The 24,276-nt window shown below is 46.1% G+C and overlaps 1 long non-coding RNA gene across 1 annotated transcript in view; it reads right to left on the reverse strand.

Annotated features, from left to right (window-relative positions):
* Positions 1-1,225: 1,225 nt before the first annotated feature.
* LOC102485384 (uncharacterized) overlaps positions 1,226-24,276 on the reverse strand; it is a 40,800-nt gene continuing 17,749 nt past the window's right edge. Inside the window, exons 4-7 of the long non-coding RNA XR_333594.2 lie at positions 12,751-12,858; positions 12,310-12,422; positions 4,677-4,743; positions 1,226-1,952 (exon numbers count right to left, since the gene is read on the reverse strand). This is a non-coding gene — a long non-coding RNA (uncharacterized LOC102485384). The remainder of the gene's footprint in view (positions 1,953-4,676; positions 4,744-12,309; positions 12,423-12,750; positions 12,859-24,276) is intronic.

Genomic DNA, 24,276 nt, shown 5'->3' on the forward strand with positions numbered 1-24,276 from the left:
GGAAGGAAGGAAGGAAGGAAGGAAGGAAGGAAGGAAGGAAGGAAGGAAGGAAGGAGAAGAGAAGAGAGAAAAGAAAGAAAGAGAAAGGAAGAAGAGAAAGGAAGAAGAGAAAGAAAGAAGAGAAAGAAAGAAAAAGAAAGAGAGAGAGAGAGAAAGAAAGAAAGAACAGTGCAAACACTGCTGCCCCTGTTGTCTTCCTTTTGGGATCTGCCACTGACTGGGGCTGTGTGATGTCACCTGAGCCCAAGGTCACCCAAGCCAGCCCAGTCAGGTTGCTCACCTGCAGAATGGACATAATGTAGAAATGAATAAAAGACCCAAACATTGCAATGTGGTCTATGAATATGAAGACTCCATTTAAAGACCACTTCCTTCCCCTTGGGAGACCAAGCTGCGGAAAGAGCTCTGCCTACACCATTACCCCCTCAGCTCCATTTCTGGGCTTGCTACTGGGCTCCTCGCCCCAGCCGCCCCTCCTCCCGTCCCATCTCAGAGTGGAGTGAGCTCCAAGCACACGCAGTGGGGATAGCCAAGGCCTTGCCCTGCTTCCTTTCCAGCGGGATCTGAGTCGTGGCCCCCTTTGCCTCCCGTGGCTGCAGCCCAGACCTACGTTTCTGGAACCCTCCGTGCTGTCTGTGTGCTGCCTTCCTCGCTCCCTTTCTTACTCTTTTCATTCTGTGCCAGGCAGAGAATATTTAGCTCTTTTAATCTTGCTTCATAAATCATTCCTGCAAGTCAAGTCTCTAAAAACGTTGCCCCTGAAGTCCCTCCAGACCATCTCTAAAATATTTACTCCTGGAAAATACACCATGGCCAATCCAGCCTGTGACGGCTGCCTTCAACGCCAGGAAGAAGACAAGGAGGCCGCAGCGGAGTAAGAAAGGCCAGGCCCTCCCAGTCTGTGCAGACGCCGTGGCCCCCTTTCTTCTAAAGATGCTAACACAGGGACCAGCAGACGGTGTCACGGTCACATCACTGGACTCCCACATGGCTGACCATGGTTCAAGTCCTGGACCCAGAGGCCTGAAACTAATGCCAGGCACGTGTGCGTGCGTGCCCGAGTTCCCAGGTAGAGAATGGAGGAGAAGGGATTGCGGCATGGCCATCCCCACTGGGGGCGGGGAGGGCGATTTCTTACTTTCTGTCTCTCTGACGAGCACACACATCCCTACAGCAAAAATCTCTCAAAAAAAAAAAATTGCTAAAACAGCATTGACAGGTTTGGAATGTAATTTACTTTGCAGTCTTCACCGTAAAGGCATGATCAAATGAGTGAGGGGGTAAGCTCTAGTACCTGAGTGTACGAGTTAAAATCCCGGTTTCAGCCCTTATTGGATGTAGGATCTTGGCCAAGTTACTTAACTTCCGTGTGCCTCACCATCCTCCACCGTAAGATGGAAACGGTAGGCGTGTGCCTCACACGGCAGTTCTGAGAATTACATGAGATACTGCAGGTCAAGTTCTCAGCCTGGTGCCTGACGCCTGGTAAGTGCTTACTATCTGCTGGTTGCTATAGTGGTTTCCCGTGGCTTACACAGCAACCTTGCTCTTTGTCATTATTATTAGGGGAGCTCTGTTTTTCTGCCAGTTATGTTCCGGTTTTAAAAAATAATAGTAACTGTTTCTGTCTTCCTTTGCAGCCAGAAATAGTCTGTCTTCCCAGGAGACATCAGCTGGAGTCATGGGTGTGCTTTTTGAGCAACTTGTTAAAGGGAGCAGACTGAATTGCACGTTGAGGTCTGCCTTCCTCCTCTTCCTCTTCTGTTTTTGTTGAGGATGTAAATGTGATACCTGGAGCTCCTGCAGCCAAATTGTGACCATGAGCCCAATTGAAGAATGGCAACCACACACTCAGGGTGATGTGTCAGAAAGAGAACAGGAGGCTGGGTCTCTTCTTCTAGGCAATGTGTGGAGCTGCCATTCCAGTTCTGGATCACTTGCCTTTAACCTTCCTGTTAGCAAAGAAATAAAATAAATAACCACTTAATCTACATCAGCTCTGTTCATCAGGTTCCTATTGCTGGCAGCCTCGTGCAATTTCTAACTATAAGGTTAGGATACAAGCAATAGGTTCTGCCTGATAGGAGCAGCTCCAATTATAGCTGGATAAAATTCTGAAGTTTATGTTTATTTAACTTCATTTGTTATTATTATTACATTTCCAGTTCGATCAGAGAAAGACAGAGAGAGAGAGGGAAAGTGAGAAAGCAAGCCACCAGGTCCAAGATTTGAACCATAGTCAGCCATGTGGGAGTCCAGTGCCTTTAACCACCATGCTACCTGCTGGCCCCTGCAGAACACAGTTTAAAAACCATTTCAGGAGGGCCAGCAGATGGCATGGTAGTTAAAGGCATTGGACTCCCATATGGCTGACCTCCATTTAAGTCTCGTACCTGGTGGCTAATTTTCTCACTTTCCCTCTCTCTCTGGTGAGCACTCATGTCCTGTAGCAGAACTTAAAAAATAATAAAATAATAATTTTTAAAACTAAAAAAAAAAATGTGTTCTGCAAAAGCTGGAAAGGGGGGGTGGGTCCATGGAGCTTCCTCTCAGAATGGATATTGGGGTAGGAGAGTTTGGGGACATGCTGCCTCTTTCTACCTCATCTTCTGTCCAACTTTGTTTTAATTCATTGTGGGCAGAAAGGTGGCCCAGTTAGGCTTTGTTTAAAGAACAGATTTCTGGGCAAAAAAATAAAAGGTTTGGAAACCACGGTTCTTGTCCAACCCCCTCATTTTACAGATGAGTGATCTGAGGCCCCAGAAGTGCCTTGCCCAGTCAAACTCGGCCAAGCAGAACCAAGAGGAGAACCCAAGTTTTCTACTCTTTCCGAGGTCTCTGCCAAGTCCTGGAACTGCCACAAAAAAAAAACGCAGATCCAAAGAGTTTACAATCACTGATGAAGTCCCAGCCCATCAGGCCTGAATGGGCTGTCCACTCTTGGGAACTGGACAGGCCCCTCCTGTTAAAACTAATGAGGGCTGGGAATGCCCTTTCAGGGCCCTGGACAGCCAACTTGCCCTCCTGCTGAGACAAAGTTGGACCCAGTTTCTCTCCTCCCCCTATAGTAATTCATTAATTGTTTGTTTATTTTCTTACAAGCACACACACACACACACACACACACACACACACACACACTGGATGTGTGGAGGAAAGGGGGTGAATGAGTGGCATGAAATCCTCAATACATGGGGATTGTTCCTGTTCTCGTAGTTCTCCTTTGCAAAGTGCTTGCTGAATCAATTCAAGAGCAATGGCTGCTAGGTTGCAGCTGTAAACACCAACTTCATTCAAGGTCAATTAGAGCAGCCCAGTGTTCTCCAACAGGAAGTTGAACTATGGGAGGGGTGGGAGGGTGTTTATCAAGGAGCCTTCAATAGCTGTTTAGAGGCTCTGTCCTTGTGGACCTGCCCTGTTTGGGCACAGTCGGTCAACTCAGTAGGAAATCATTTGCCATGTGAGCAGAATAACCCGATATTGTAAGGGTCCTGACTAGCGCCTTTCAAGATGTTAACGAAAACGTCTTTTTCTTTCTTTCATCCATTCTATCCACCCACCCACCCAGCTAGTCAGCAATTATGCATGGAGGCCTACTCATGAATCCAGCACTGGTTCAGAAGAAAACAGGCAAGGTCTTCAGCTGGCGTTTACCTGGGGCATGGAAGGACCGGAAATGAATGTGCAAGCAGCAGCCACACAACGGAGACCGTGGCAGGGATGTCGCTCATCAGGGGAAGCAGCCAGAGAGGCCACACTGCACCCCTCCACGAGGACAATGCAGCCCCCTACTCTCAGCTCCCCGCACCTTACCCCCAAGACTGACGTAGGGCTGTATGAGTTAAAGGGGCTAATCGGAGTGCTTACTTACTACCAAGTTCCAGGCCTAGACTCTTCTGCTTCATTTTTTGGGGAAACAGGCTTTCCCCCCACCTCCAGGTGCCCACTGGATGGCAGGGGTCCCAGAAGCTCTCGAAGAAGCCCAGGGACAGGGCTACTTAAAGACTTTTAACCATAAACTGTGAACATTTCTGTGCGATCTAAAACAAGAACGGGCATAATGCAACTCATTCACTGGCAACTACTTGAAGGTGGTAGAGGGGGCTTGTAACAGACACTAGACTTAGAAAATGAAGGGCCACCTGGGCCTCCTCTGTGGCCTCAGCTTCCAGAGCAAGCGCAGCTATTGCAGCTGGCCCTTCATTTCCTTTGAAAATATGAGCAAGCATGGGGCCAGCAGGTGGTTAAGGGCACTAGTCTCCCACATGGCCCACTGTGGTTCAAGTCCCAAGCCTGGTGGCTTTCTTTCTCACTTTCTCTCTCTCTCTCTGTCCCTCTCTGGTCAAATTAAAATAAATAAAGTGAAATGAAATAGTTTTAAAAAGAATTACTTAGCACAATTTTTTTTAAATAAGTAAATGACAACAGAAGGAAAACCTCAAGAATAGACCCTCTCTTGATGAGTTCAGCAATGACTCTAGAAGGAAGCTGGGAAGCAGGATCAAGGAAATGTGTTTTTGTTTTTTCAGGATAATAAATCCTGACCTCAGAGGGGAGGTAGATGCAGTGGCCAGAATAATGGCCTTCAAAGACGTCCCTGTCCTAATGCCTGAAACCTGCATATATTCTCCTAGCAAAGGGGAGCTAAGATTGCAGATGGAATTAAGGATGCTTACCAGCTGACCTGGAAATAGGACGATTATCCTGGATTATCCAGATGGGCTCGAAGTAATCACAAAGATCCTTAAAGAGAGGAAAACGAGAGAGAACACAGTGTCAGAATGATGCAGTCTGAGAAAGACTCAAGTGGCCAATGCTGGTGTGGTGCATGAGGAAGAGGGTCACCAACTGAGAAAGGCAGGTGGCTTCTAGAAGCCAGAGAAGACATGGAGCTGGACTTGCCCTCAGAGCCTCCAAAAGGAATGCAAGCCCCACCGACACCTTGAATGTAGCCCCATGAGGTGTGTGTGTGTGTGACTTCTGAGCTGTGGAACTATAAGATAAACAGATGTTGCTGTAAGTCATTACACTTTTGGCGATGTGTTACACCAGCCATGGGAAACGAACGCATTGGGGTATTGCAAAGTCAGGGACGAGTAAAAGGCAGGAGGAAGCCAAGAGGATAGAGACGGTGGTAATGTGCTAAGAGCACTAGTCAGAAACCCAGCTGATGCGTGAAATGGCAGGCTGTCAGCCAGCTGACTGCAGAGCCACAGGCAGGTCCTCCCTTCCCTCTCTGGGCTTCAGTTCTTCCATCTGCACATTGGGAGTACTGGGTGGACGACTTCTAAGGGCCCGCCCGTTCTGACGCTCCAGCACCACGGGCTGGCCTCAGGCTTTGCAGCTGCAGTCTCTGAAACAGCGCACCTGTTCCTGTAAGGGGTGCTGATGTCATCTCTGGCTTGTCAGAGAGACTGTCCTACCCTGAGATGGTGGCAAAAGTTCAGCCTTTGTCCACAGAAGAAAATAGCCAAGGAGAGATGGAAAAACCCTGTTATCATCATCATCACCTAATATCTCCCCAGACCCCTGAAATTCCTCCATTGAGTTTAGACACAGAAAGCATCTACTTGGGGACCAGCGGTTGGCATAATGGCTATATCGCTTGACTCCCATGTAGCCGACCGCGGTTCAAATCCTGAATCCAGTGCCTTAAACTCATGTGCATGCCCAAGATCCTGAGAGGAGAATGGAAGAGAAGGGATTGCAGTGTGGCCATCCCCCCAGGGGGTGATTTCTCACTTTCTCTCTGTCTCTTTCTCTCTGCCTGGTGAGCACACGCGCCCTATAGCACAACCTCTCAAAAAAAAAAAAAAGCATCTGCTTGACGGAGACTCCACCACTCCAGAACGTTCCCCCAACAGGCAGACATTGCAAACAAGTATTGGCTTCAGTTCAGAACCCTCCTAAGCACAGTGGCCCCTGTGGCCCCTGCCTACTGAGCAGCACTGGCAGGTGGGGTGACGTCTTTGGCAGCCTTGGGTTGAGATATGGCTGATGCCAGGATTCTTCTCAAAATCATAAACACCTCTGAGATTAGGTAAGACCTTATAATGATTTCAGTCACGAACAGCAAATTGTGGGTCAATTAGTTCACCATGGTTCCAGTCGTGGTTCCTGGTTTTAAACAATAGAGACCAGCTCTGGCCAGCTAAGAGAAAACACCAAATCCCTACCAAAAGGATCGGGTCGCTCGCATAGCTGAAAGTGAAGCAGAGAAAAAAGCAAGAGCATGGAAGTTGATAGAGGAACACAGTCACATTCATGCCACAGGACAAGGTGGATTAAGACATCACTATTGGCACACTGGGTACTCCCCAGCCCAGCTACTACACTGGCAGCTCAGGCACCGCCACCCTGAATAACCTCTGCCTAAGTCCACCTCTTCAGATCCAAAGTCCCAAGAGCGAGAACCGGTTGCCTGAGCATAGGTTAGGTGCTGCCCCCTAGTGGCCCAGAACAGAAAGAAGGCCTTGCCTCACCGGCTTCTTCAATGAGCTGCACCCACCGGATATCCCCAACTTCCCACCTTCACCCACACTGTGGAAGAACCCCTCCTAGTATCAAGTGCCTTCATATGCTAAATCCTCCTGAAAGGATAGAAGGTCTCCTGCACTGAGGTAACTTAGACGTTCCTCTAGAAAAGACTTTTGAAATCTACGAATTCAACATATCTGTTCCAGCAGCTCAGGGGGGCCGCTTAGCATTGCAACTGGGTCTACAAAGCTGGCTCCCAGCCTCCCCTTCAGTCATCTTTCTGCCCCACTGTCCCATCCTTCAGCCTGCGACTGCCCTGCTCCAGCAAAAGATCAGAGGCAGACGACAGGGACGTTGCCATGGCAACCAAAAGTCACAGCTTTCCCAAAACTGGATGAATTTGTTGAGCTTTTGTAAGAAGGGATGAGTAGTAGCTCTATGTGAATTAATCTGTACACCTTTGTAAACATAACTTGCTGATGAACACACTTACAACCCAGTGAGTAAGACTTTGCCGGCTTCTGTTTTCTAGTATGTTCTTTCTGAGAAGATGATGGCCCTAGGATTTGATCCCTGGGGGAGCAGCTCTGTCTGGACACCACAGTGAGAGTTCCCAGGCAGCAAGCAGCAGGAGGGCCAGCATGTCTGATGTGGGAGTGGGAAGAGCAAGCAGGAGGGCACCTCCCAGGAGGAGGAGGTTCAGGGATGGAGCTGGAACTTCTAGTGACTTCATTATTTTTCAGCAGGCTGGCACAGCAGCCCTGTGTCTTGGCTGGACAGGGCAATTAACAGCTCGCCAAGCTCCTAATGAGTAGTTTTCTTGAGGCTTAAGCTGCCTGTGGAGTTTCCCAAGGGAATTTATTCTTGGAAGCTAAGTCCTCAGAAATGGCCTCCCCTGGGTGCACCTAGCCCAGGTCTACTGGATGTGGCCAGTCGGTTGGAAACTAGGACTTCCAGACCAGAGCCACAACCTGTAATTTGCAAGGAGAGACTAAGCATGCGTCTCTGCCCTAACGCCAGTGCTCATAATGGTGTCTGCCAGGGCTGCTTCCCTTTCTGGGGCTGCTTAGAGATCCTGCTTCCTCGCAAGCTTCTTGTGAGACCCTCACAATGAATTCTGGGACTGTGGGGAACCAAAGAGGAGACGTGAGGAATGTGCAGGACGTGACCCCCAGAATAAGACCAAGGTCTTCATCCGGTCATGGCCTTGGTTGGCTGGATTGTTACGAGCAGAATGTCTTGGGATTGTTTTGAACTAAATGTTCCAAAGTATTGTTATAACAACCTGACAGTAAGGACTTAAAAACCTTACATCACAGAAGTCTCTGGAGTGTGTATACATACTAGCAATAAAGTAGGCTGCCCAGTATTGACTGGCAGTCCCCCCGTTTCTATCCTGTCTTGTCTTTTCTTTAATCCTCACCCCCCCCCAACTCAGGAACTGTTCGCTATCGGTGGGTCCAACATGGGACTGTCACTCTAGAGAAATTATTCTCAACGAGGGGTGATGCTGTCCCCCAGGAAGACATTTTTGATTGTCACAATTGGGAGTGGAGTGTTATAAGCATCTGCTGCACGGACACCAGGATGCCTTAAAACATTCCGTGATGTACAAGACGGTTCCCTCTGCCCCAGCAGGAAATTAGCCAGCCCAATGTCAAGAGTGCCAAGGTTGAGAAACCCTGATCCAGAGAGCTGCTAACGCCATGAACTGGCTCCGGTAATGCCCAGCTTCTGAAACTCTCCATTCTGAATTTTTTTTTTTGGGGGGGGTAGATTTTTGCTATAGAGTGCACTCATCAGAAAGACAGAGAGAGACAGAGAGACAGAAAGTGAGAAATCACCCCCCAGGCGGGATGGCCACACTGCAATCCTTTCTCCTCTCGGGATCTTGGGCACGCACGCACACACAACTGGCATGAGTTTTGAACTACCAGGTCCAGGACTCGAACAATGGTCAACCACATGGGAGTCCAGTGACACAACCATTGTGCTATCTGCTGATCCCTCTCCATTCCAGATTTTAATTTACAGAGGAGAACTTGACTAGCATAGCTTAGGTATTCATCCACCTCTGGATGGATCAACTGTGTCCAGGAAAAGAAAGTCACTTAATATAGACTTGGTCACTAGGGGCTCTTCTCTTGGCCTGGCGATGTCCTAGAGGGAAAAAAATGACTTTCTGTGGACCATGAATCTCAAGAACAGTGAGGACAGAGGCCAGACAGGGCTCCTCCCCTTTAGGAAGCCCTTTAAGCCCCTGTCAGTAAAGTGACCGACCTGTCTGTTGGGGTGTCCTTCTGTCCTGCACATGTTTGGACTCACCAAATTATGACTTGTTTGTTCATGTGTCTATCTCTTCTAAGAGACTTGGAGCTCTTCATGGGGTAAAACTGGGTCTTACTCATCCCTTACACTCAAAAACCAATGTCAGTGTTCTAGTTACATAACATCACAGCATAATAAAACACCAGAACTTAGTCACTGAGAATAACAACCTTTCGCTTCAAGATTTCATGAGTCAGGAATTTAGGCAGGACTCAGCTTGATGATTCTTCTGTTCCATACAGCCTCAACTAGGGTGACTCAGTGGCATTCAGCTGGCCATGAGGTTAAATAGAGGGTCCAAGATAGCGTCTCACATAACTGGGGTCCCAGTGGGACAACTAGAAAGCGCCCTTGGCTGTGCCCCCTCTTTTTTCTTAGGGCCTCTTCACATGATCTTTCTAGAAGGGTAGCCATATTTCTTACATCGCAGATCAGGGTTTAGGGATCCAAAAGTAAATGTTTAGAGAAGGCCTAGGCCAAAACTGAAAGTCTTCATTTTCTTTTTTTTTTTTTTAATTTTGCTAGAGGGTACATGCACTCACCAAAAGTGAGAGAGAGAAAGCACTAGGGACCAGCAGATGGCACAATGGTTATGTTACTGGACTCCCACGCCATCGACTACAGTTCAAGTCCTGGGCCTGGCGGTTTAAAACTCACACCAGGTGCATGTGTGTACATGCCTAAAATCCTGAAAGGAGAATGGAAGAGAAGGGATTGCAGCATGGTCATCCCCCCGGGGGTGATTTCTCTCTTTCTGTCTCTGTCTGGCGAGTGCACGCACCCTATAGCAAAGTTAGAGAGAGCTGAAAAAGCACCTCTGGTAGGGTATAGTCACACTGCAATCACTTCTCCATCTCCCTCCTCTTGGGATTTTGGGCATGGACTCACCTGCACCCAGCATGTTTCTCAAGTCACTGGGTCCAGAGCTCAAACCTCACTGTCAGCCATGTGGGACCCAGTCATCTTAAACACCAGGCTACAGAGCTGGCCCGTGAGAGGTATTTTAAAACCTCACATTAAAAGTTCCAGAACATTAGGGACCAGCAGTTGGCATAATGACTATGTTGCTGGACTCCCTTGTAGTCGACTGTGGTTCAAGTCCCGGACCCGGTGGCTTAAACTCACACCGGACGCATGTGCATGCGTGCCCAAGATCCCAAGAGGAAAATGGAGGAGAAGGGATTGCGGCATGGCCATCCCCCCTGGGGGGTGATTTCTCGCTTTCTGTCTCTCTGTCTCTCTGTCTGTCTTGCGAGCGCACGTGCCCTATAGCAAAAACCTCTCAAAAAAAAAAAAAAGTCCCAGAACATCATTTCAGCTGCTTACTGTTGGTCACGCAAGTCACTCAGAACAGCCCAGATCTAAGGGAGTGAATTAGCCCCCACTTCTTGATGTGAGGAGCAGCATGCATGAACGGGGGGAGGAAAGAAACTCATGGCGATTATACTTAGAGGTGATTTCTCACAGCCTAGTACAGGACTCAACAGACATTTAACAGATCATCTGAAGACAGTTTACCCCTACTGAATTCACCCAGTTGATGCAAGAATTAAACGAAAGTAAAGAACACGAAAAAATGCTTTCGACACTATCAAATACTACAAAGAGGTATGGAATTCCCATTAAGAGTAAATTCGTGGAACCAGCAGATGACATAATGGCTACGTTGCTGGACTCCCATGTAGTCAACCACTTAAAGTCACGCCGGGTACGTGTGCACGTGTGCATGTGCACCCAAGATCCTGAGAAGAAAATGGAGAAGGAATTGTGGCATGGCCATCTCCACTGGGGGGTGATTTCTCGCTTTCTGTCTCTCTGTCTCTCTCTTGTCTTTCTGGCATGTGCAAGTGCCCTATAGCAAAAATCTTTCCAAAGGGAAAAAAAAAGGGTAAATTTACTAAGTTTATTCTATAAAGTTTTTGGGCAAAATTTGCAGAGTTGCCTCCACCATTCTCCCCTCTCACTTGCAGAGGTTCATGACAGACATCACTAATCAAGCACAGCTCTTTTGGGGGGGTATATATAGAGATTTCTGCTATAGGGCATATGCACTCGCCAGAGAGAAACAAAAAGAGAGAGAGAAAGTGAGAAACCAGGGGAGGTGGCCATGCTGCAATCCCTTCCTTCTCCTCCATTCTCCCCTTGGGATTTTGGACATGCATGCACACGCGCCCGGCGTGGGTTTCAAGCCGCTGGGTCCGGGACTCAAACCATAGTCGACTGGATGGGAGTCCAGCAACATAAACATTATGCCATCTACTGGTTCCCACAGCTCTTTTTCAATGATGCCAGAAATGATCTCAGAATCCTTCTCAACACAACACTCCAGTCGTTCACTACTAATTGATCAAAGGGGATACGGAAGTTGATATCTACTTGTTATCTATCCTTATTCCTGCCTAAATTCCTGTTGCCAAACATATCCTCCAAAAGCCTGGGGTTTTGTTTCTTTAAACATACACACAAGCTGCTTCCTTTTATTTATTTTTAGAAGAAAATATCAATTTTAAGCTCAAGGAAGATGAAATAGCAGACACCAACGCCCTCCAAAATTGGATTTATAATGAAAAAAGCTGATGATGGTGATGAACTCTGCCATTATGAATTATTTTAAAAGAAAATAACCGCATGCAAGAGTAGTCATGTGACATCACATAAAGAAGAGAATCTATCTACCCCGATACATTTTTCTCCGTGAAAACTCCATTTCAAGGTGAGGCAAGCTAAAACTTGTGTACCTGGATGAATGAAAGGCACGCTAGCTGACCGCCATCTGCTCCACGCTCAATGTCATCCATGGACTCTCCCAACACTGATCCTGGTGGCTGCCCAACTTTTTAGGAAATTTGGAAAATACATTTCAACCATTCAACTACAATCCTCAAGAAAAGACAGAGACGAAAACACAATACAACACAATATAGCCTCTAGTTTTTTGGATTTGTGTGTGTGTGTGTGTGTGTGTGTTTTTGAGAGGTTTTTGTTATAGGGCACGTGCGCTTGCCAGAAAGACAGAGAGACAGAAAGCAAGAAATCCACCCCCCAAGCAGGATGGCCACGCTGCAATCCCTTCTCCTCTGTTCTCCTCTCAGGATCTTGGACACACACGCACACATGTCCAGTGTGAGTTTAAGCCGCCAGGTCTGGGCCTCAAACCGCAGTTGACTACATAGGCGTCCAGCAACATAGCCATTACACCAATTGCTGGTCCCAAATCGGCCTCTTGTTCTAAAATGGTTTTCTGTAATCTGATGGTTGAAGACACAACACCAGCAAAATGTCAGACCTTCAACAGAGTGGGTGGCCCCCAAGCTGTTCTCCTTCCTCAGAGTCCTGCCCCTGCCCTCAAGCATGAAAATCATACATTGAAAATGACCGAGAGAGTTGGGGAGGCCAGCTAGATGGCCTAAAGCCACAGGATTTGGAAGGAGGAGACGTGGGTTCAGATCTTAAGGATGCCACCTCCTATCAGTTCCCCTCACGTCTATGGGCTCATTTACGTACCTGTGCAGGTGAGGGGAGCGATATTAAGGATGAGACTGAGGGAGCAGGACAGATCAGAGGCCGTGATGGATGGGAAAAGAGGAGCCCGCTTTTTCCAGCTGTGCCTGGAGCCACTGGCAGAGGATGGAACAGAACAGTTGGATAATCAGCTTTCCCAATGTCATCTTCCCAGCTTCCTCAGACGCGGAAAATCCCAGACTACTTAGCTGCCCTTCTGTGCATGGCAGAGAGCAGGCTGAGAGACTGCAATCATGGTTCACGGAGCCATGTTCCAGCCCGTCTGCCTAAGAACATCCCAAGTGAAAGAGCACAGCTAACCCCCTAGTACTGCGCTGCAAACCAGCCCTGCATTGTGTTTTACAATCCTATGAAGAAAGTACGAGGTATGATTCTCACGTTACACAGAAAGAAACTGAGGAACAGAGAGGTTAAGTAGCTTACCTGAGGTTTCCCAGCTAATGAGGGGCAGACTTGCAACTCAACCCCACAGAATCTGGCTGCAGAGGCTTTGACACCACGAGGCTACACTCTATCCAGAGCATAGGATGGCTGGAAGCAAGTTGGGGTCAAACAGTTAGGTTGGAAACAATCTCTCTCCCTCCACTTATTCTTGGAAGCAGGATTTTCAGCCTCATACTGCAGAATAAGAGTGGCGGATATAAACACAGGCAAATCTCACATTTGATGCCAAGCATTATGGTAAGTGAAAAAGCGGAAGAGTGAGACATATGATGCCATTTACATAAAGCTCTAACACTTGTGAAAGATGTATTTACTACCTAGAGATTCGTACACACGTAGCAACAGCAAAAAGACATTCCTGGAAATGATGAACATCACCTTCAAGACTCAGTTTAGGGCCGGAAAAGAGTACACCGAAGGCTTCCAATATATTTGGAATTTTAAATATCAAGTTATGGCGCCAGCAGGTGGCATGGTGGTTAAAGCACTGGACTCCTAGGGGACCAGCCGGTGGTGTAATGGTTACATCACTGGACTCCCATGGAGTAGACCGTGGTTCAAGTCCCAGGCCTAGCAGCTTAAAACACACCAGGTACATGTACCTGTGTGCCCAAAATCCTGAGAGGAGAATGGAGGAGAAGGGATTGTGGCATGGCCATCCCCTCAGGGGGTGATTTCTCACTTTCAGTCTCTCTGTCTGTGTCTTTCTGGCAAGCACAAGAGCCCTATAGCAAAAAAAAAAAAAAAAACCAAACCCAAAAAACAAAAAACAAAAAAACACAACTCTTTAAAAAAATAATAAAGTACTGGACTCCCATGTGGCTGCCCACAGTTCAAGTTCTGGACATGGCAACTTGCTCTGTCACCTTCCCTTTTTCTCTCTCTCTCTGATCAAATTAAAATAATAATAATCAGGGACCAGCAGTTAGCATAATGGCTATGTCGCTGGACTCCCACGTAGTCGACCGCAGTTCGAGTCCCGAACCCGGTGACTTAAACTCACGCCAGGCGTGTGTGTGTGCCCAAGATCCCGAGAGGAGAATGGAGGAGAAGGGATTGCGGCATGGCCATCCCCCCTGGGGACTGATTTTCTGCTTTCTGTCTCTCTGTCTCTCTCTGTCTCTCTCTGTCTATCTGGCAAGCACACGCACCCTATAGAAAAAACTCTCCAAAAAATTTTTTTAAAAATAAAAATAATAATAATCATCATAAATTAAATAAATAAATAAATAAATAAATAATTTTTAAAAAATATCACATAGGATGATAGGAACATGGATTTTCAGTAAATTACCCTTTATGTCTTCAGTATGTCTAAAATATTTCCTGGGACCAGCAGTTAACGTAATGGCTATGTCGCTGGACTCCCATGTAGTCGACCACGGTTCAAGTCCTTGACTCGGTTTAAATTCACGCCAGGCGCGTGTGTGTGTACGTGCCTAAGATCCCAAGAGGAGAATGGAGGAGAAGGGATTGCAGTGTGGCCATCCCCCCGGGAGGGGGGTGATTTCTCACTTTCTGTCTCTCTGTCTCTCTGTCTCTCTGTCTTTCTGGCAAGTGCATACTCTGTATCGCAAAAACCTCTCAAAAAAAAAAAAAAAAAAGGTAAAGTATTTCCTAATTCAAGAAACAATTGTCCAGTGCTAACAATTCAGTGTTGACATCTGGTTCATTTGTTGTCCCTTCAGATATATCAGCTTCATCCCTTTAAATCAGGTGATGATCAGGTGGCCTTGAGCATCTGCTGATAGTAACAAGAGCTGACATTTATTGACAGCTTAGTGTATGCTAACACTGTGCTGAATGTTTTTCATACATCAACTCACTTACATCCAAAATAACTTCATAAGGTTAGGAAGTATTACTATCCCCATCTTACAGACGAGGAAAGGAAAACTTAAGAGGATGTAATAACTGTCTCTGGCTCCTCAGCTGTCTGTGGCAGAACCTAGATTTGAACTCATGTACATCTGAGCACAAATCCTGAATTCAAGGAGAACTTTAATGTGCAGGGAAGAGACAGCGAAGAAGGATGGCATGCTCTAGTCCTAGGCTTCTAGTTCATAGTGGACACTGTGGTACCTTCATTTCTCCAGCTGCTGGGAGTGCGACCAGCTGCCAGCTCTCAGTAAGCCCCTCTCCAGGACTTGCTCTTGGCTAAAGAGAGATGACTCACCCAAGGTCGCAGGTTTTTCCTGGAGCAGCAACGTTCAGTGACTGTCAACTGTTCACTGTTGATGGGAGGACATTAAGTCTCAGCCCTTGCCCAACTCTGAGGGCCATCCAAATTCCACAGCAGAGACTGTCACTGTGACCACATTGTGAATCAACATCTCTCCCTGCCCACACCACATCGGTCCCTCTCCCACAAGGTGGGCTTTCAGTCCACTCCTTAAGAAAGTTCTTGAACACAGCTCTCTACCTCAGACCGGCTCCCCAAGGCACGGGCCTGGACCACGCTACAGACGGGGAAGAAGGTCTCACTCAGGATACCAGAATGAGCCCATGCTGCCCTGTAGGTTTCTCAGGGTGTGGTCAGGAGGACCTGAGAGTTGCAGAGGCTTCCTGGAGAAAGTGAGGATTAAGCTGAAGCTTGAAAGACAGGGGGAATTTGAATATTAACCTGCCGTTAAAAGAAATGAAATGCCAATTTTTCCATCTAAAACATGGATGGCCTTTGAAAACATGCCAAGTGCAAAAACCAGACTCAAAAGACCACACATGTGATTCCGTTCTGATTCTGAAATGCCCAGTGCTGAGGAATCTGTGGAGACCGTGTACTAGGGCTCACCTCCGTCTGGCAGCATAGGGGGAACAGGGAGGCAGCAACTGAAGGGCCCAGGGTTTACTTTCAAGGTGAAGAAATGTTCTATAATTAACTGTGGTGAAGATTGCACAGGCCTGTGAATGCGTATACTAAAAACCATGCAATCGCACAGTGTAAGCTGATGGATTGTATGGCAAATAAATTCTCTATTTTTTTTTTTTTTAACATGAGGTATATGAGGCTGTGGTCAGTGTAACAAGGACACTTTTTTTACAGCAATTTTTTTTATAAATTTACTCTAAAATAACAATAAAAGTATAGAATAGCAGATACATAAGCTGGTAACATAGTTGTTTATTACTGCTATCAAGTATTATGTACTGTAATTACGGGTGGTACACTTTTATAAGATGGCGGTGCAGTAAGTTTCCATACCATCGTCACCACAGGCATGTGAGTAATGCATTGTGCTATAATGTTACGATGGTATGAAGGCTACGAAGTCACTGTCACTAGATAATTGTAAATTATGATTTTTTTGTTATTTATTTTTATTTACTATTTTTTAAAATACATTCAATCACATTATTTAGCTTACAAGCTGATCATTTCAATATATGAACATTTCTCCCCGGTCGAGTTGATCAAAATATAACAACACTACCTCCCTGTCTCAACAAAATTCTATCTTAGTAAAGGTCTTTTTTAAATCAAGACATGGAAGAATGTGGAGAGAATTGCAGATAAGCAAAAACATGTGTAAAATGTGGGACCCGCAGCTGGCATAATGGCTATGTTGCTGGACTCCCATGTAGTGGACTGCGGTTCAAGTCTTGGACCGCTTCAACTCATGCCAGGCACGTATACGTGCTCAAGATCCCAAGAGGAGAATGGAGGAGAAGGGAGTGCAGCGTGGCCATCCCCCCTGGGGGGGGGTGTTATTTCTTGCCTTCTGCCTCTCTGTCTCTCTGTCTTTCTGGCAAGTGCCCGTGCCCTATAACAAAAACCTCTCAAAAAAAAAAAAAGTGTAAAATGTGAGACCTGAGTGTGAGTTAGGTGGGGGGAGTAGAAAGCCATAGAGACGTCTATGAGGCTGCAGCCAGGAAAGGAAGGCTTATAGCCCAAGCAGGGAGAAAGCGTGCCCTAGGAGATCTGGGAGTAAGGAGATGAAAATGGGGCTTTCAGCTGATAGTGGTTAAGGTGCAGAAAGGATGGTGGGCACAGTGGGGAGGCCGAGAGACCAATTGGTGGACTAGAACCATGTTCTTGTTACAAGTTATTACTTGGTTTAACACACACACACACTCACTCACGCACACGTGTTGGTGTTAAGTGTCCTTTCGAGTCTTTCTTGACTCTGTTGAGCTCATCCCTGTCTCCCCACCAGTCTGCCTATCTCACAAACTCGACACTCACCCACATCAGTTTCCACATCCATGCTCTTATAAAGCCCTTTTCCAGGTTCTAAGAGTCTCCCTCGAGATGGCAGTGAATTTAGAAGGGTTCTCACCTTCCCTTTGAATCTTGTCACCTTACATCAACGGTGCTTTCTCACCTCCTAAACTAAAGCAGCGTTTAAAGAGAGATGTTTATTTTGTTAAAGATAAAAGTTGGCCAGTCCCCATAGCACAGTGGTTAAGTGTTGTGCATTAGAAGCCAGGTTCCACTTGGCCAACTGTGGTTCAAATCCCAGCCCTGGTAGCCAGAAAAACATGTTGGGCATATGTGTGTGTATGCCACAAATCCTGGTGGGATGAAGAAATGGAGGAAAAAGAATTGTGACATGTCCATTCCCCATTGTGGGCTTGCTCCCTCCTGGATTCTCTCTCTCTCTCTGTCTCTCTCTCTCTCTCTCTCTTTCTCATATGCATGTGCCCTCTGGCAATTATAAAAATGGTAAATATCATCTTTCTTATCCCACAGGAGCTCATCCCTCTCCCATCCTGAACTTCATTAAATCACTCTAACCTACTGTCCAGGATGAGCTGAGACTCCACTCACTTCTCATCATGAATGAAGTCAGTCAAATGAGACTGCTAGGGTCAAATCCCAAACAGGTTTCTCCAGAAACACAGGGGCCAGTAAGTGGCATAGTGGTTAAGATGCTGGACTCCCACATGTCCTACCATGGCTCAAGTCCTGGATCCAGTGGCTTAAAACTCATGCCAAGTGCATGTGCATGCATGTCCAAAATCCTGAGAGAAGAATGAATGAGAAGGGATTGTGGTGTGGACACACACCCCTGTGGGAGTGATTTCTCATTTTCTGTCTCTCTGTCTCTCTCTGTCCTTCTGGCAAGCACACATGCCCTATAGCAAAAATCTCTCTCAAAATATAAAATTAAAAAAGAAACACAGAACATCAGAGTTGGGTGGCCATGTATGGCCCCCCACTCTATCTTGCTGATTGAGAGGTGAAGAAACTGGGGCCTTCTAGTTACCACAAAACAGAGGGCTTCTCCTCCCTTCAAGCCCCACCATGTGAAACACTAAGAAATCTGAGGACGCCTTCCAGTGGCCCAGTAAGGCTAGGTCATGATACACTCTACAGTCAGTCTCCATGGACTACACTTGATGTGCAGACCCTGTTACTGGGTTTCAGCCTATGAGCAAATGGCCCTTGACAATGCTTACTAGATTGAGAGCCTGCCTTGAACTCAACAGTTCCCAGGGCAGAGGAGGTGAGAAGGGGAAAACAAGAATCATCTGCCAGTTGGGGATATCAAAGTAAGATCAGAGCATGGGGTGAAGGCCACATAAGGAAAGGCGGGAGGGTCCCAGGAAGTGTGTGCTATCCATTGGCCTGGTCAGAGCAGTACTGAGGTGGGCTGTTGAACTGCCCTCCCGCTCTAGAATGGCTACCATGGTCATCTGGGCCACATCCTCAAGACGAACTGGCGGAGCAGGGTCTTTGGCATTTCCTTGCACCCCTTTCTTTTGCAGACATTTGGACAAGACCCAATCAGGCCATGGAAAGAACATTTGAGACTGTCAAGAAACCCCAGTACTTAGTCCCTATTTCACTCCTCATCCCCTAGCCAAAGACATCACGTGATCTTGAACGAGTCACTTACAGCCCACTAGTAGAAGTGAAGAAAGGCATGTAATACATGAGTCCCAGAGTCAGACAGACCTGGGTTGAAGCCCAGCTTCATTCACTACGTACTGGCCCCTTGGACTTAACTCTTCTTTTTTTTTTTTAGAATTATTTTATTTAACCTTACTTATTTAATTAATAAATTTATTTTCATTTAATCAGAGAGAGGCAGAGTGAGAGAGACAGAGAAAGTAAGAAAGCAAGCCACCAGGTCCGGGACTTGAACCATGGTCAGCCATGTGGGAGTCCAGCCCCCTTAACCACCATGCCATCTGCTGGCACCCTTGGACTTAACTCTTTAAACCTCAGCTTCCTCATCTAGTAAGACCTCATGAATTTACCATAGGACTAAAAAAGGAGTGAATGAGCAGAAAGAGAAACTCAGGCTCCTCCAGATTCCAACTCCCACTGCCACTGTGTCCAGTGAGACCACCATTCTTTCTCTGTCCCTTCCTTCCATATTCAGGGGCTGCTTTATTACACTGCACTGTTTCTCTTCGTGTTCAAGCTACGTAGACCCCTAGTTGAAAGAATCACACAGTTCTATAAGTACGTCCCCCTTCCAATTTCCCCCATCTCAAAGGCCTCTTCAACTTTCTGATTCATAACACTTTTGAGACACCTGAAGCTGTGCCGTCCTCGGAAAGGGAACTAATCAGTCGACAGAGATGTTCCAAGCATGTGTTTGAGAGGCTGACTCTCCTTTCACTCTCATTAGATCAAGTTCAGAACAGCAGATCAAGCCATTTAGAGACGCAATCCAGGGACAGTAGCATGTCAGAGATGGGGTTGGAGAAACCCAACTATTTGATTAAAATATGCAACCTCTGTATGCCTTGCTTTTGGGTAATATATTGAGTCTGCTCTATTTTAAACCCTGGGCTGATGTCAGCCCTGGCCTGGGAAGTGGTTCAGTTATCAAGCATAGATCAGTACTGACATCCAGTGGTCACAGAGAATTATCTGCCTGAAGCTCTCCCTCTCTCCCAGAATCCAGTGAAAGTTCATGCAGGTAAAGGAGCAGTGGTGGAGGGTGACAGTTAACAGTTACCAATGCTGTTAACTGTGGAGAACTGTGTGACTTGCACCCATTGACCAAGTATCAGCACTTTATAAGATGCCCTTGGGTTTGAATGCTGACCACAGAGTCACAGGGAGAAACAGGGCCATCACTGGCAAAGGGCAAAACCATAAAAAATAAACCATAAGTGGCCACATGGCCTTCCAGGACACACTAGATTTTGAGTCAAAAACCTTGATTAAAGACCTGGGGCTGTTTCTGTGCTACCTTGAGCAAGTCCCTTCAACTCTGACCTTTAACTTCCTCATCTTTGAAGTAAGACTCACGTTACTTACTCTTCAGCTACACAGGGTTATGGTAGCCACATGGACATGCATGTAAAAGTGCTTTGTAAACTGCAAAGTGCTGCCAGCTGAGGCTGTTAGGATGAAGGAGCAGATTGACAGGGAAGGGAAAAGCAAAACTAGTGAGCAAGGTACTAGGAGGTGCTGTGACTCTGAAGGCTAAGCTAGATGATAACTAACACATCAAGTTTCCAATTTTCCTCAAGCCTTCCTTGGAGACTCGACCTTGGAATGCCTTCTGATGCTTTTTCTCACCAGAAAAGGACATTCCTCATTGTCTTCTAGATTCAAGTCTCTGAGATAAACACTGAGGAATAACTTCAAGGGTTACCTAACTTTAAAAATTACATATCAAATGGGTTTTAAAAAATAGAATCATTACGCCAGCAGATGGCGTAATGCTTATATCCCTGGACTCCCACACAGTTGACCATGGTTCAAGTTCTAGACCTGGTGACTTAAAACTTACGCTGGGTGCATGTGTGTGAGTGTGTGTGTGTGTGTGTGTGTGTGTGCGTGTGTGCATCCAAAATCCCTCAAGGAGGAGAAGGGATTGTGGCATGGCTGGGTGCATGTGTGTGAGTGTGTGTGTGTGTGTGTGTGTGTGTGCATCCAAAATCCCTCAAGTAGGAGAAGGGATTGTGGCATGGCCATCCCCTCTGGGTTTGTGGGGGGGTGATTTCTCACTTTCTGTCTCTGACTCTCTGGTGAGCGCACATGCTCTAATAGCAAAAATCTCTCCCTGAAAAGAAAAAAAAAATAAGAAGAAAAATTATCTGTTGGTAATACAGCCTCTACTTCACTTAAATAAGGGTCTTGCATAAAGGGACCTGACTGGCTGAATCTAAAGCATACCCTGAGCCCTAGCTGCAAGGGAGTCTAGGAAGTGTAGTTTTTTAGTTTCTAGGTTCTGAGGTATGGAAGGGATACCAGTGATACAATGAATGGTGAGCCACCATGCCCACTGCAACAGCTTATTTATTTATTTATTAGAGAGAGATTTTTGTTATATGGCACATGCACTCACTGGAGAGACAGAAAGCAAAAAATCACCTCCAGGAGGGATAGCCACACTGCAATCCCTTCTCCTCTATTCTCCTCTCAGGATTTTGGGAAGCATGCATGCACACACACCTGGCATGAGTTTTAAGTTTCCAGGTCCAGGACTGGAACCACAGTTCACTACGTGGGAGTCCAGAGACATAACCATTACACTATCTGCTGGTTCCAATGGCTTATTTTGATTTTATTTGAGAATTGTTTTAATTTTTTATTTTAATATTTATTTAATTACAAAAGTAATACATTCTCACTACCAAAGATAGCAAACAATGTTAAATTAAGTAAAAATTGAAACTATTTTGCCCCAACCCCATTATATAAGGGAATCAATATTAACAATGTGGGGGGCTGGCAGGTGACATGGTGGTTAAGGTGGCTGAATCCCCACATGTCTGACTGAGATTCAAGTCCCAGACCTGGCAGCTTGCTTTATCACTTTCCTTCTTGCTCTCTGTCTCTCTCTGAAAAACTTTTTTAAAAATCATATTAAACAATGACAACAAATAAAATTAAATAAAATAACTTTTAAAAAATTTGGAGTATAACCTGTCAGTGACTTTTGTGCATGATATGAGCAGAGGTGTGTGTGTGTGTGTGTGTGTGTGTGTGTGTATGTGTATTGTTGTTGCTCTTGCATGATGATTTGTAATTTGTTTGTCATGTAAATACTTATCCTGAACATTTTACTGCTGAAGAACATGTGACACTAATTCACTTTTTAAAATTAGCTACTAAATATCCCATCAGAGCAGTACCCTATTAATGGAGACTGAGCTTTTTTCTAATTATTTACTATTATACATAATGCAAGAGGAACAGCTGTTCAGGCATTTGGAAAGGTCAGATTACTAGAAGTAAAAAAAAATCTGTACCGTATTTTTTGTTTTTTTGAGAGAGATTTTCACTATAGGGCGCATGCGCTCGACAGACAGACAGAGAGAGACATAGAGACAGAAAGCGAGAAATCACCCCCCAGGGGAGATGGTCACGCCGCAATCCCTTCTCCTCCATTCTCCTCTCAGGATCTTGGGCATGCACACACACGCGCCCGGCGTGAGTTTTTAAGCCACCAGGTCCGGGATGCAAACCATGGTCGACTACGTGGGAGTCCAGCGACATAGCCATTACGTTAACTGCTGGTTCCCTGTACCGTATTTTGAAATGAGATCTTCCTAATCGGCACACAGTTAAGAGAGTCAATTTAGCTGGTTGAATATAAGACTTTAAAAAAAAGAACCTATGTCCTTAAGAATTTGTTTCAGCAGAAGTTGATGGAGCCTCCATTGCCAGTTTGGAGGGTTCACAAACAGGGTCTCCCATTCCTATCCTGAAAGGGCCTGCCTTCTGCCAAGGAGATATAGGCCTTGCATAGCTAGTTCCCTGCCACAAGTGATGAAGCCCAAAAAGATGAAAGAGCAGGAGAGAAGACATGGTTTTGACACCAGTGGGCAGTAAAGTCTGGAGGTGTCAAAGAGTTAGGGTTAAGAATCCCACTCTCAGGCCGGTTCTGTGGCCTCGTGATTAGAGCAGCCAGATCCCATATGGTCAAACCCCTGATGCCAGTCCCAGCCCAGCGACTTGAGAAACACACAAGGTACATGTGCGTGCATGCTCTTAATCCCAAAAGGAAGAAGAAGTGGAGGAGAAGGGATTGCAGCATGACTATTCCCTGTGTGTGTGGGGGTTTTCTCTCTCTCTCTCTCTCTCTCTCTCTCTCTCTCTCTCTCTCTCTGATGACTGCATATGCCCTCTAGCAAAAAGAAAGAATCCCATTCTGCCATTTGGGAATTTGAGGGACAGAAGAAAGGCTGTTTCATATTGCTGGGTTCCTGGACAGAGTGAGCTGCTTGGCAAAGTGGGTGTCAGCTGCAGCAGGTCATCCCAAAACATGGTTCTTCTGCCACTATTTTAAGACCTTTACTTCAGCTTGTCCCTATACATGCTGAGCTGCCTCCAGCATCTCATCCAGTTCAGTCTGGGCCTCAATACACAATAGCCTTAGCATTAAGGATTGCAGTGAACACGTGCCACGGCAGCGCCACCTCTCTCCCCTGCTTCTCTCTCCAAGAGTATTCTGACTTTCCTTTAAAAAATTCCGTACCCTCCATTCTCGGCCATGGAATTTGGACAGGATTACTCTGCACTTTACTTGCAAACTAGTCCTCTCCCCCAGCCAGTGGTTTACTGAAAATGAGTGTCAGACTCAGTGTCAGCCATCAAGAAAAAGCAAATCTCAGGGACCAGCAGTTAGCGTAATGGCTATGTCACTGGACTCCCATGTAGTCGACCACAATTTGAGTCCCTGATCCGGTGGCTTAAACTCACACGGGTGCGTGTGTGTGCGTGCCCAAGACCCCGAGAGGAGAATGGAGAAGGGATTGCAGTGTGGCCATCCCCCCTGGGGGATGATTTCTCACTTTCTGTCTCTGTCTTTCTGGCAAGTGCACGCGCCCTATAGCAAAAACCTCTCCAAAGAAGAAGCAGAAGAAGAAGAAGAAGAAGCAGCAGCAGCAAATCTCAGCATTTGTACAAAATCCATGGGAAAAAGATACTCTTCCTCTGAAGAGCTGAAACAGAAGCATGCTACTCCTGTAAGACGAAACCTGAAGCTTCTAGATGTTATTCTGTGGAGAGGAAAATGTATTAGAAAGGTAAAGAAACAGTATCTAGACTTCTTAATTACATTAGCTATTAAACCTACTTTATTGTCTACACCGATATAAGCAGGAGTTTTCTGACAGTTGCATCGTAAAAAGGTCTGTTGTAGGAATAGATATCCACAGGGGCATTTCCCCTACATTATCTCTAAAAACAATCTATATGCAACCGCCGCCCTTAATTGCTTCACCAGCAATTAAGCTGGCAGTTCCTACCAACCTTTCAGTGAAAGTTCTTTGAACCCACATCCCAGAAAGTTAACTCAAACTGGAGGACAGGAGAAGTGAAAACAAGGGCCTTTGTGATTCAACATACAGAAACCAGTACGTGTCATCCAACACATTAACAGAAAGAAAGATGAAAATCCTATGATCATACCAATTGATGCAGAAAAAAGCACTTGATAAACTACAGCATCTCTTCATGATTAAGACTTTAAACAAATAGACCCAGAAGGTACCTTTCTTAAGGTAATAAAAGCCATATATGACAAACCTACAACTAGCATGATACGAATGGAGACAAGCTGAAAACCTTTCTGTTTAAAACTGGATCAA

Source organism: Tupaia chinensis, unplaced genomic scaffold (assembly GCF_000334495.1).
Source record: "Tupaia chinensis unplaced genomic scaffold, TupChi_1.0 Scaffold000069_1, whole genome shotgun sequence".
Lineage (NCBI taxonomy): Eukaryota > Metazoa > Chordata > Mammalia > Scandentia > Tupaiidae > Tupaia > Tupaia belangeri.